This window comes from Salvelinus alpinus, chromosome 5 (assembly GCF_045679555.1).
Source record: "Salvelinus alpinus chromosome 5, SLU_Salpinus.1, whole genome shotgun sequence".
In the NCBI taxonomy this organism is placed as follows: domain Eukaryota; kingdom Metazoa; phylum Chordata; class Actinopteri; order Salmoniformes; family Salmonidae; genus Salvelinus; species Salvelinus alpinus.
In genome coordinates, this window is record NC_092090.1 from 23964865 (window position 1) to 23977092 (window position 12228).

General features: G+C 44.1%; 1 protein-coding gene across 5 annotated transcripts in view; it reads left to right on the forward strand.

Moving 5' to 3' along the window:
* trpm7 (transient receptor potential cation channel, subfamily M, member 7) overlaps window positions 1-12228 on the forward strand; it is a 94901-nt gene that overhangs the window by 2180 nt on the left and 80493 nt on the right. The window lies entirely within an intron of this gene.

A 12228-nucleotide genomic window follows, 5' to 3' on the forward strand; every position in this document is an offset into this window, starting at 1 on the left:
GCTTGTTTGGGATGCTCTGGATCAACGTGTACGACAGCGTGTTCCAGTTCCCGCCAATATTCAGCAACTTCGCACAGCCATTGAATAGGAGTGGGACAACATTCCACAGGCCACAATCAACATCCTGATCAACACAATGCGAATGAGATGTGTCGTGCTGCATGAGGCAAATAGTGATCACACCAGATATTGACTGGTTTTCTGATCCATGCCCCTACTTTTTTTTTTTTAAGGTATCTGTGACCTACAGATGCATATCTGTATTCCCAGTCATGTGAAATCCATAGATTAGGGCCTAATACATGTATTTCAATTGACTGATATCTTTATATGAACTGTAACTCAGTAAAATCTTTGTTGCATGTTGCGTATATTTTTGTTCAGTATAATTTCAGTAAGAAGGACTTGATGGTGGTGGCCGTGGGTTGAATACTGGCTGTAGGAAAACCAGTCCTGTCTGAACCTGTAATTTCCTTGATGGAGTGAGTGAATGTTATCATTTGTGTTCTCTCAAAGTTCTTCCTCCCTCTGCATCAGATGCAGGTTGTTGTAATGCTACTCCTTGTTAGTGTAATGGTCACAGGAGGTTCATGAATAATTCATTACAATGACCTATTATGATGCATTGCTATCACTTTTTACAAGACCTCTAGGTGCCTCTTAAATGGAACTATTTTCCCTATAAAGTGTACTACTTAGTAGTACAATATATAGGGAATATGGTGCCATTGGGACACAGCCCTAGCTGTGGGTTTTCTGTCAAACTTTCCCAGAAGAGCCTGGTTCTGCAATAAGTTCTGGCCAGGGCAGGTGTTGTGAAACTGCTCCTTGTTTCCCTCAGTCCCTGTCCCCTTTCAGCCTGCCTCAGCTTACAGCCACTTAGCATGTTGTAGCAGTAGGGTGGTTTACCGTAGCCCTGCTGCAGCCAGGCCAGCGCTGCAGAGATAGTCACTTACTCAGCATGTCTCCAAGATCTTCCAACCTGATTATTTTTTTTAAACGCACTGATCTACAAATCATTTTGCATCCCAAATAAATCCGTTTAAAATGTATGGGTTCTGGACTAAAGAATCTGCACAGTAACTTGTGTAGGGCAAGCCCCCTGGAATGCACCACCTGACTGTCCGTTTTCTAGAGGGCTAATCATGGACCAAAGGAGACTACTACTGTATAGGAGTCTGGCCTGTTCTATATACAGTAAGCTATAGACTGTTATCACACACATTGTTCCAGTGCATGGAAAGAGTGAGAGCAGTGGCACAGTATAGTAGTGAAGGCGGTAGTGTTCTTGTGAAGTAGCAGTAGCATCACTATCTGTCCTCATCCTCCTGTTCTACCTTATTCACTCTGAGAGAAGTCTCTTATATTACACTACTATGTCTACAAGGGCTCCCTGGGAGTGTGAACTGAAGGCTCGTCACACTGCTGTCCCGTGACTTTTCACATGGCTCCACACTTGGCTTAGTTTCAAGTTTTATTAGTCACATGGACAGGTACAGTGAAATGCTTAACTTGCAAGCCCTACCCAACAGTGCAGTATTCAATGTCAAAACAGTATCACTAATAGGAATAAATAAATAGAAGAATGAAAGTTATATACAGGGTCAATGCCAGTACCACATTTACAATGTGCAGGAATACTGGAGTAGTTAAGGTTGACATGTAGGCAGGGATCAGGAGAAAGTGACTGGTGGCAGGATTAATAGTAAACAATATGGCAGCTGTATAATGGTGTGTGTGTGCTAGAGTGTCAGTGTGTGTGTGATAGGTGACTATACATGTAAACAGGAGTAATAGTGACCAGTAGCAGGATAAATATACAGCACCAGTCAAAAGTCTGGACACACCTACTCATTCAAGGGTTTTTCTATATTTGTACTATTTTCTACACTGTAGAATAATAGTGAAGACATTACCTCGATTTCTGCATAAATTTGACATAGTCACAACAATAAACACAGTGTGCTTAAACTAATAACACACAAATTATTGTATTTTTCTTGAATACATAATTTAAACTTTCAAATTGTAGGTTGGAAAAAGTATGTGAACCCCTAGGCTAAGACTTCTCCAAAAGCTCATTGGAGTCAGGAGTCGGCTAACCTGGAGTCGAATCAATGAGACGAGATTGGAGATGTTGGTTAGAGCTGCCTTGCACCCGCCCCTGTTTCCTGTAGTCCACGATCAGCTCCTTGGTCTTACTGACGTTGAGGGAGTTTAACCTGCTTGAGGCAGCCATCTACAGCCAGCTATAGATACTTTAACAACATTATCATATCATGTAGCTACAGTTAATATAAATAACATTATCATGTTGTGTGTTAATAGGACTTATAACAACATTATTATGCAATGTTGATGATTGTGGTACTTTTTGCTTTAGCTATGAGATCAATCATAGTGACAGCCTGAATCTTATCTTACTTTGCCAATGTCAAAGTTTATTGACCTTCATTAATGCTGCAAAATGTCAGGCAATGTCAAATAAGACGATTGGAGTTGTATTACAACTCTGGGTCATTGAGGGCAGTAGTTTATGGTGTTTTACGAAGAGCAGTGCAGACATTTAAGGACATGTTTATGGTAGTGCCTACAGTAAATGTTGATTTATTATGAAGGCAGGAGAGTGATAGTTCCCTCAGAGTAGACTCCACTGTGCAACTGTTACGGACTGTACCACTACCTGCTGGTGAAGTGGGACCGTACCACTACCTACTGGTGTAGGGTGAAGTGGGACTGGGGAGAGGTCTGTCCATAATAAAGTGCTATTCTGCCTTAACAACGCTGTCAACAAGGTAGGTCCTACAGGCCCTTGTTTTGTCGTACCTGGACTACTGTCCAGTTATGTGGTCAGATGCCACAAAGAGGGACTTAAGAAAATTACAACTGGCCCAGAACAGGGCAGTACGGCTGTCCCTTAAAAGTACACGGAAAGCTGATGTGTCAATCTCTCCAGGCTCAAGTAATTGGACTGGACTGATTTGAGTAGAGGAAAGATTGACTTCATCACTACTTGTATTTGTGAGAAGTGTTGACATGTTGAATGCACAGTGCTGTCTGTTTAAACTACTAGTACACAGCTCAGACACCCATGCATACCCCACCAGACATGCCACCAGAGGTCTCTTCAGTCCCCACGTCCAGAACAGACTATGGGAGGAGCACAGTACTACAAAGAGCCATGACTACATGGAACTCTATTCCACATCAAGTAACTGATGCAAGCAGTAAAATTCAATAAAATAAAGATAATAATACACATTATGGAACAGCGGGGACTGTGAAGAGAGACACACACAATAACATACTCACTATACACACACGTACACATGGATTTTGTGGTAGTGGTAGTAGAGTAGTGGCCTGAGGGCACACACTTAATGTGTTGTGAAATGTATTTTAAAGTTTAAATTGTATTATAATGTATATTACTGCCTTCATGTTGCTGGACCCCAGAAAGGGTAGCTGCTGACTTGGCAGCAGCTAATAGGGATCCTTAGTAAATACAAATACTGGTGTATGTTGAAGTTGCCCCTAGACGCTAGTCTGGGGTCAGTTTCTCATTTTCTGTCCCACACTAATGGCTAAGGTTGGGATTGCATTGTTGGGAAGGGCCCGTAAGTAAGCATTAGTTACTCTACACCTGTTGTTTACAAAGCATTTGACAAATAACATTTGATTTTGATTTGATTGGAGGAGGGGAAGCTCATCCTACATATTCACCGGGGGGAAACTTCACCCCAGTGTGTCCCTACTCTCTAGGTATCCTGTTGTCTCTTGTGACAGGCTAGTTACATGGGCCTACATGTTAACACGTTTCGTATCTCTATTGGGTTGAGGTCGTGTGATTATGGAAGCCAGATCATCTGATGCAGCACTCATTCACTCTCCTTCTTGGTCAAATATCCCTTACACAGCCTGGCGGTGTGTTGGGTCATTGTTGAAAAACAAATGATAGTACCACTAAGCACCAACCAGATGGGATTGCATATCGCTGCAGAATGCTGTGGTAGACATGCTGGGTAAGTGTGCCTTGAATTCTAGTTCATTAGAGTTATCGGCCATAATCGGTTTCCAAAAATGCCGATTATCGATTGTTATGAAAACTTGAAATCGGCCCTAGTTAATCGGACATTCCGATTTTAATCGGTCAACCTCTTCTCTGGCAACAGCTCTGGTGGACATTCCTGCAGTCAGCATGCCAATTGCACACTCCCTCAAACCTTGAGACATCTGTGGCATTGTGTGGTGTGACAAAACTGCACATTTTAGAGTGGCCTTTTATTGTCCCCAACACAAGGTGCACCTGTGTAATGATCATGCTGTTTACACCTGTCACGTAGATGGATTATCTTGGTAAAGGAGAAATGCTCACTAACAGGAACGTAAACGGATGTGTGCAAAAAATGAGAGCAATAAGATTTTAGGATCTTTTATTTCAGCTCATGAAAAATGGGACCAACACTTTACATGTTGCGTTTTATATTTTTGTTCAGTATAGTTCCTCTCCTCTGTTATCTCCTTATCTCTCCCTTGTGGTGTGTCCACCTAATCCTTCTGTCTTTGTTTTAGTAGTAGTAATATTAATAATGCCTATTTAGAGGTGAGAAAGATAGCGGTCTGTCTGTGTCTGCTACAGAGGCAAGGCCAGTGTGAGAGGTAAGCCTATTCACCCAGCCTCTCTTAGAGGATAAAGGAAGATGATTTGAAGCATTTTCAATTCTCTTTATTGTAAAAAATATTTTTTTTTAAAGCGCTGAGCATTTTTCAATCAACACTGGCCTTCTGAGGATGACTCAACACCTCTTTTACACTTCATTTTTGTTGTCATATAGCAGACGCTGTTATCCAGAACCCTAATTGCTTGTGTAAGTTGCTAAGTACCTTGCTCAAGGGCACACCGGCAGATTTTTCACCTCGTCGGCTCTGGGATTTGAACCAGTGACCTTTCAGTTACTGGGCCAACGTTCTTAACCAATAGGCTACCTGCCTTTTACACATTCTCCTGTTTGACCCTGAGCTTCTCAGCTTTGTCATGCGCCTTGCCTGGACCGCTAGCCTGGCAGGTAACAGCAGTATAAACTCTCTCTTGTTATTAACACCCCAGCACCACTACTTCTTGCTAATGTCTTCTCTCTCCCCCAGTTTATACACTCATTATGAGTGTGAGAACAGGCTGGCTGGCCAGATGTTATCTGGAATTCTATGAGTCAGTCAGGCATGTTGGCCAGAGGAGTGAGAGAGGAGAGGTTAACTAGGGCTGCAGGCCAGGGCTGTGGTGTGCATTTAGCCACCTTCCTCTGTCACTGCCACAGCCCGCCGACCTGGGAAACGGGTTGGAGAGTGGGTGGAGAGTTGGGTGCTTCATGAAACCGACTCATGTCGCCAGAAGGTAAAGGGTCAACAGAGGTGTGTGTGTGTGTGTGTGTGTGCGGTTTGTGAAGGGAAATAGGGCTGGTTAATTTCCTACAGGAAGACTAAGTGGCCAAAAAGAGCCCTTCCTCTGTTTGGCAGAGAAAGAAGGAAAGCGGGAGGGAGGTAAGGGGAGAGGTAGAGAGAGAGAGACAGGGGGAACGAGGGAGGTAGAGAGAGAGAGAGACAGGGGGAACGAGGGAGGTAGAGAGAGAGAGAGACAGGGTGAACGAGGGAGGTAGAGAGAGAGAGAGACAGGGGGAACGAGGGAGGTAGAGAGAGAGAGAGACAGGGGGAACGAGGGAGGTAGAGAGAGAGACAGGGGGAACGAGGGAGGTAGAGAGAGACAGGGGGAACGAGGGAGGTAGAGAGAGACAGGGGGAACGAGGGAGGTAGAGAGAGAGAGAGACAGGGGGAACGAGGGAGGTAGAGAGAGAGAGAGACAGGGGGAACGAGGGAGGGAGAGAGAGAGAGAGACAGGGGGAACGAGGGAGGTAGAGAGAGAGAGAGAGAGACAGGGGGAACGACGGAGGTCGAGAGAGAGAGAGAGAGACAGGGGGAACGAGGAGGTAGAGAGAGAGAGAGACAGGGTGAACAAGGGAGGTAGAGAGAGAGAGAGAGACAGGGTGAACGAGGGAGGTAGAGAGAGAGAGAGACAGGGGGAACGAGGGAGGTAGAGAGAGAGACAGGGGGAACGAGGGAGGTAGAGAGAGACAGGGGGAACGAGGGAGGTAGAGAGAGAGAGAGAGACAGGGGGAACGAGGGAGGTAGAGAGAGAGAGAGACAGGGGGAACGAGGGAGGAGAGAGAGAGAGAGAGAGACAGGGGGAACGAGGGAGGTAGAGAGAGAGAGAGAGACATGGGGAACGACGGAGGTCGAGAGAGAGAGAGAGAGACAGGGGGAACGACGGAGGTAGAGAGAGAGAGAGAGAGACAGGGGGAACGACGGAGGTAGAGAGAGAGAGAGAGAGAGACAGGGGGAACGACGGAGGTAGAGAGAGAGAGAGAGAGAGAGAGACAGGGGGAACGAGGAGGTAGAGACAGGGGGAACGAGGAGGTAGAGAGAGAGAGAGAGACAGGGGGAACGAGGAGGGAGAGAGAGAGAGAGAGAGAGACAGGGGGAACGAGGAGGTAGAGAGAGAGAGAGAGAGAGACAGGGGGAACGAGGGAGGTAGAGAGAGAGAGACAGGGGGAACGAGGGAGGTAGAGAGAGACAGGGGGAACGAGGGAGGTAGAGAGAGAGAGAGAGAGACAGGGGGGACGACGGAGGTAGAGAGAGAGAGAGAGAGACAGGGGGAACGAGGAGGTAGAGCGAGAGAGAGAGAGAGACAGGGGGAACGAGGAGGTAGAGAGAGCGAGAGAGAGAGAGGCAGGGGGAACGAGGGAGGTAGAGAGAGAGAGAGAGAGACAGGGGGAACGAGGGAGGTAGAGAGGGGGAACTAGAGAGAGGGAGGTAGAGACAGAGAGGGAGGTAGAGAGAGAGAGGGGGACCACGGTAGAGCGAGCGAGGGATGTAGAGAGAGAAGGAGAACGAGAGGTAGAGGGAGAGAGACGTGTCTGTGTTCCTGGCTGGGGCTTTAAAGTGCATCTAAATTGAGTCTTTTGTTGCCTGACATTTTCAGGTACCATGGATACAGGTCAGCGGGGACCAAAGCCTTTCTAACAACCCTCTGTTAATACTATTAACCATCAGACCACCTGAATGAATGAGATGTCCAGTGTTCATTCTCTGAAGCATTCAAATCTTCTCCTGTTATCATAATATCACCATCCTATTGAAGATAGTTTTACCATAATGAATAGGGCTGGAAATTGCCAGGGACTCGCAATAAAATATTATCACGATACTTAGGTGCCGATAAGATATGTATTGCGATTGCCACAATTCTATATATATTGCGATTTGATAATGTGATTTTGTGATTTGATGTTCTAAACATGTTGCTCACTATAGAGTGTCTGCTGCAGAGAGACAAGAGAGCATGAGAAAACGAGTTTTGATCAGTCAGGGAAATAGAAGTGCTGAAAACATGATGACTCACTATTTAAAAGAAGATCGAAAACAAGCTATAGGATGAAAAAGACAGGTGTTTTGGTGCAGGTACAGCCGACTAGCGCTAGCTAACACTACCTACTGTAGCATAAATAAATACATTTATTATACAGTACATGTCAAAAGTTTGGACACCTACTAATTGAAGGGTTGTTTAAAAAAATATATATATATATATTTTCTACATTGTAGAATAATAGTGAAGACCTCAAAACTATGAAATAACAAATATGGAATCATGTAGTAACCAAAAAAGTGTTAAACAAATCAAAATACATTTTATATTTGAGATTCTTCAAATTAGCCACCCTTTGCCTTGATGACAGCTTTGTTTACTCTTGGCTTTCTCTCAACCAGCTTCACCTGGAATTATTTTCCAACAGTCTTGGAGTTCCCACATATGCTGAGAACTTGTTGGCTGCTTTTCCTTCACTCTGCGGTCCAACTCATCCCAAACCATCTCAATTGGGTTGAGGTCAGGTGATTGTGGAGGCCAGGTCATCTGATGCAGCACTCCATAACTCTCCTTCTTGGTCAAATAGCCCTTACACAACCTGCAGGTGTGTTGGGTCATTGTCCTGGTGGAAAACAAATGACAGTCCCACTAAGCGCAAACCAGATGGGATGGCGTATCGCTGCAGAATGCTGTGGTAGCTATGCTGGTTAAGTGTGCCTTGAATTCTAAATAAATCACAGACAGTGTCACCAGCAAAGCACCCCCACATCATCACACCTCCTCCATGCTTCACGGTGGGAACCACACATGCGGAGATTATCCATTCATGTGCTCTGCGTCTCACAAAGACACGGCGGTTGGAACCAAAAATCTCAAATTTGGATTCATCAAAACAAAGGACAGATTTCCACCGGTTTAATATCCATTGCTCATGTTTCTTGGCCCAAGCAAGTCTCTTCTTCTTATTGTGTCCTTTAGTAGTGGTTTCTTTGCATCAATTCAACCATGAAGGCCTGATTCACACAGTCTTCTCTGAACTGTTGATGTTGAGATGTGTCTGTTACTTGAACTCTGTGAAGCATTTATTTGGGCTGTAATTTCTGAGGCTGGTAACTCTAATGAACTTACCCTCTGCAGCAGAAATAACTCTGGGTCTTCCTTTCCTGTGGCGGTCCTCATGAGAGCCGGTTTCATCATAGCACTTGATGGTTATTGCGACAGCACTTGAAGAAACATTCAAAGTTCTTGACATTTTCAGCATTTAAAAATGCTTTAACCTTCATGTCTTAAAGTAATGATGTACTGCCCTTTTCTCTTTGCTTATTTGAGCTGTTATTCCCATAATATGGACTTGGTCTTTTACCAAATAGAGCTATCTTCTGTATACCCACCCTACCTTGTCACAACACAACTGATTGGCTCAAATGTATTAAGAAGGAAAGAAATTCCACAAATTAACTTTTAACAAGGCACACCTGTTAATTGAAATGTATTCCAAGTGACTACCTCTTGAAGCTGTGCCAAGAGTGTGCAAAACTGTCAAAGGCAAAGGGTGGCTACTTTGAAGAATCTCAAATAGATTTTGAATATAACACTTTTTTTGGTTACTACATGATTCCATATGTGTTATTTCATAGTTTTGATGTCTTCACTATTATTCTACAATGTAGAAAATAGTAAAAATAATGAGAAACCATTGAATGAGTAGGTGTACTGTATATAGGCCTATACATATAATTGTTTTTACAAATCGATACTTGAGTCAAATATCTATATAATATTGCAATATGTAACTGTATATATTCCCCCCCATCACTAATAATGAACAGAGCTAGCCTTGTGAAACCAGCTTGATCTCGCGATCGCTCACATTCTGTTTCACTTCACGTCAACATGAACACAGCGGACAGTCTGCTTGACCAGGCTAGAACAGATTTGAATAGCAGTAATGCCATTGACCAGAGAGTTGGGCCTAGTTTCAGTGGGAAGTGAGTCGCTCCCAGTGACTATTAGTTGTCTAGTAATGGTAAGCGTTACCAAGTCGTCTGGTAAGCCTTACCAAGTCGTCCTTTAAGCCTTACCAAGTCGTCTGGTAAGCGTTACCAAGTCGTCTGGTAAGCCTTACCAAGTCGTCTGGTAAGCCTTACCAAGTCGTCTGGTAAGCGTTACCAAGTCGTCCTTTAAGCCTTACCAAGTCGTCTGGTAAGCGTTACCAAGTCGTCTGGTAAGCGTTACCAAGTCGTCTGGTAAGCGTTACCAAGTCGTCCTTTAAGCCTTACCAAGTCGTCTGGTAAGCGTTACCAAGTCGTCTGGTAAGCGTTACCAAGTCGTCTGGTAAGCCTTACCAAGTCGTCCTGTAAGTACCTAACTTGTGGTCCCTGTGTATATAGCAGAGGTGGTTGGTTGAGTGAAACATGCTCACGTGACGAGTGAGACTGTCTCAGCAGGTGGTGTGAAGAAGATATAAATTACTGAGGCCTCTACCTCTACCATCCTGCCCCTCTCTCTCTCTCTCTCTCTCGGGTAATAAGCAGTGTGTCTCAGACACATTCATCAGCCCTCTGAGTGTCTCTGTCTTACAGATTAACTCCTATTTACAGTTCGAGTAACACAAGAGGTTTCTCTCTACTGCTCACTGATCGCTCAGCTTTTAACAGACACGGATTTGCAATTTTCCATCACCTTTTAGACTTTGAGACCGGAGTGATTATGTGGTGAGGGACATAGAGCGAGCGAGAGGAAGATATAGAGTGAGATGGTATCTGTGGTGATCTGTTGAGGCTGCGCTGCTGGTCTGCAGTGCTGGTGTGGTTGGTTGGTCAGGAGATGTGTGAAGGTTATTTGGTATGTTCCTGTACTCAGCCCTTAAACACTACCGCGATGAAGAAGAAGACAACTTCCAGGTAGACAACCTGTTTTATCTGTGTTTTAGAACTTCTGTTGTTCTAGAAGTTCTGTTCTACCTGTGTTTTAGAACTTCTGTTGTTCTAGAAGTTCTGTTCTACCTGTGTTTTAGAACTTCTGTTGTTCTAGAAGTTCTGTTCTACCTGTGTTTTAGAACTTCTGTTGTTCTAGAAGTTCTGTTCTACCTGTGTTTTAGAACTTCTGTTGTTCTAGAAGTTCTGTTCTACCTGTGTTTTAGAACTTCTGTTGTTCCAGAAGTTCTGTTCTACCTGTGTTTTAGAACTTCTGTTGTTCTAGAAGTTCTGTTCTACCTGTGTTTTAGAACTTCTGTTGTTCTAGAAGTTCTGTTCTACCTGTGTTTTAGAACTTCTGTTGTTCTAGAAGTTCTGTTCTACCTGTGTTTTAGAACTTCTGTTGTTCTAGAAGTTCTGTTCTACCTGTGTTTTAGAACTTCTGTTGTTCCAGAAGTTCTGTTCTACCTGTGTTTTAGAACTTCTGTTGTTCTAGAAGTTCTGTTCTACCTGTGTTTTAGAACTTCTGTTGTTCTAGAAGTTCTGTTCTACCTGTGTTTTAGAACTTCTGTTGTTCTAGAAGTTCTGTTCTACCTGTGTTTTAGAACTTCTGTTGTTCCAGAAGTTCTGTTCTACCTGTGTTTTAGAACTTCTGGTCTTCTACCTCCTGTTTTAGAATTCTGTTCTGCTTTTGTTGTGCCACTGCTGTGTTACAACTTCCATTTGACCTTTGTTCGAGAACTTCAGTTCTTCTAGCTCTGTTTCTGAAACGCCTGTTGTCCTAAAACTGTTTCTAGCTGGTATGTTCTTTCACTGTGGGAAGACAACAGGGCTACTAGGCCTCTTCAAACCTGGTCATTCCCAGTGTTGTGTAATCTCAGCTCTCTGCCAGTGAACCACTGTACCCAGTACTTCTCTGAGTTAGGAGGAGGTGAAGAATTTCAGCCTGTTCCTTTGTGAAGGGAAGGATTATTGGTGCTAATCGTCTGTGAGGCCCTGTGTTTAGAACCAGGAACAAAAAGCTATCGGAACGACGGAACCCTGAAAATTAATTGAAAATTCTTCTGACATAAAGCCCTCGCTCTCGCTGGACGCTCGGCCGCCTGTCTCAGGAGAGTGAGAGAGTTTGTGGTTGTGAACGGACCGCTGCTGTTCTCACACACACACACACACGCACACACACACTGCTGTCCCCTTGGCAGCACTAGCAGCTCTGGTCTAATACACAGCAGTATTTAGTCTGATTGCATTTATTAGTTTATCAATCAGAGTACTGAGCCTCCTGGATTAGGGGGTCACTTGGAGCTCCTGGCTGGCTAGTTTGGGGTGCCCCTGAGGGGAGCTCGGCTCTGTGGTTACTGGTTAGTTACCACAGCAAACATTGATTGGACTGCCTTTAACTGGGAAAATATTATCTTCTATTATTTTGTGTTGACATGAGTTCAAATTGTATGTATGTATGTACAGTCGTGGCCAAAAGTTTAGAATGACACAAATATTAATTTTCACAAAGTCTGCTGCCTCAGTTTGTATGATGGCAATTTGCATATACTCCAGAATGTTATGAAGAATGATCAGATGAATTGCAATTAATTGCAACGTCCCTATTTGCCATGCAAATTAACTGAATCCCAAAAACACATTTCCACTGCATTTCAGCCCTGCCACAAAAGGACCAGCTGACATGTCAGTGATTCTCTCGTTAACACAGGTGTGAGTGTTGATGAGGACAAGGCTGGAGATCACTCTGTCATGCTGATTGAGTTCGAATAACAGACTGGAAGCTTCAAAAGGAGGGTGGTGCTTGGAATCATTGTTCTTCCTCTGTCAATCATGGAAGGAAACACGTACCTGCAAGGAAACACGTGCCGTCATCATTGCTTTACACAAAAA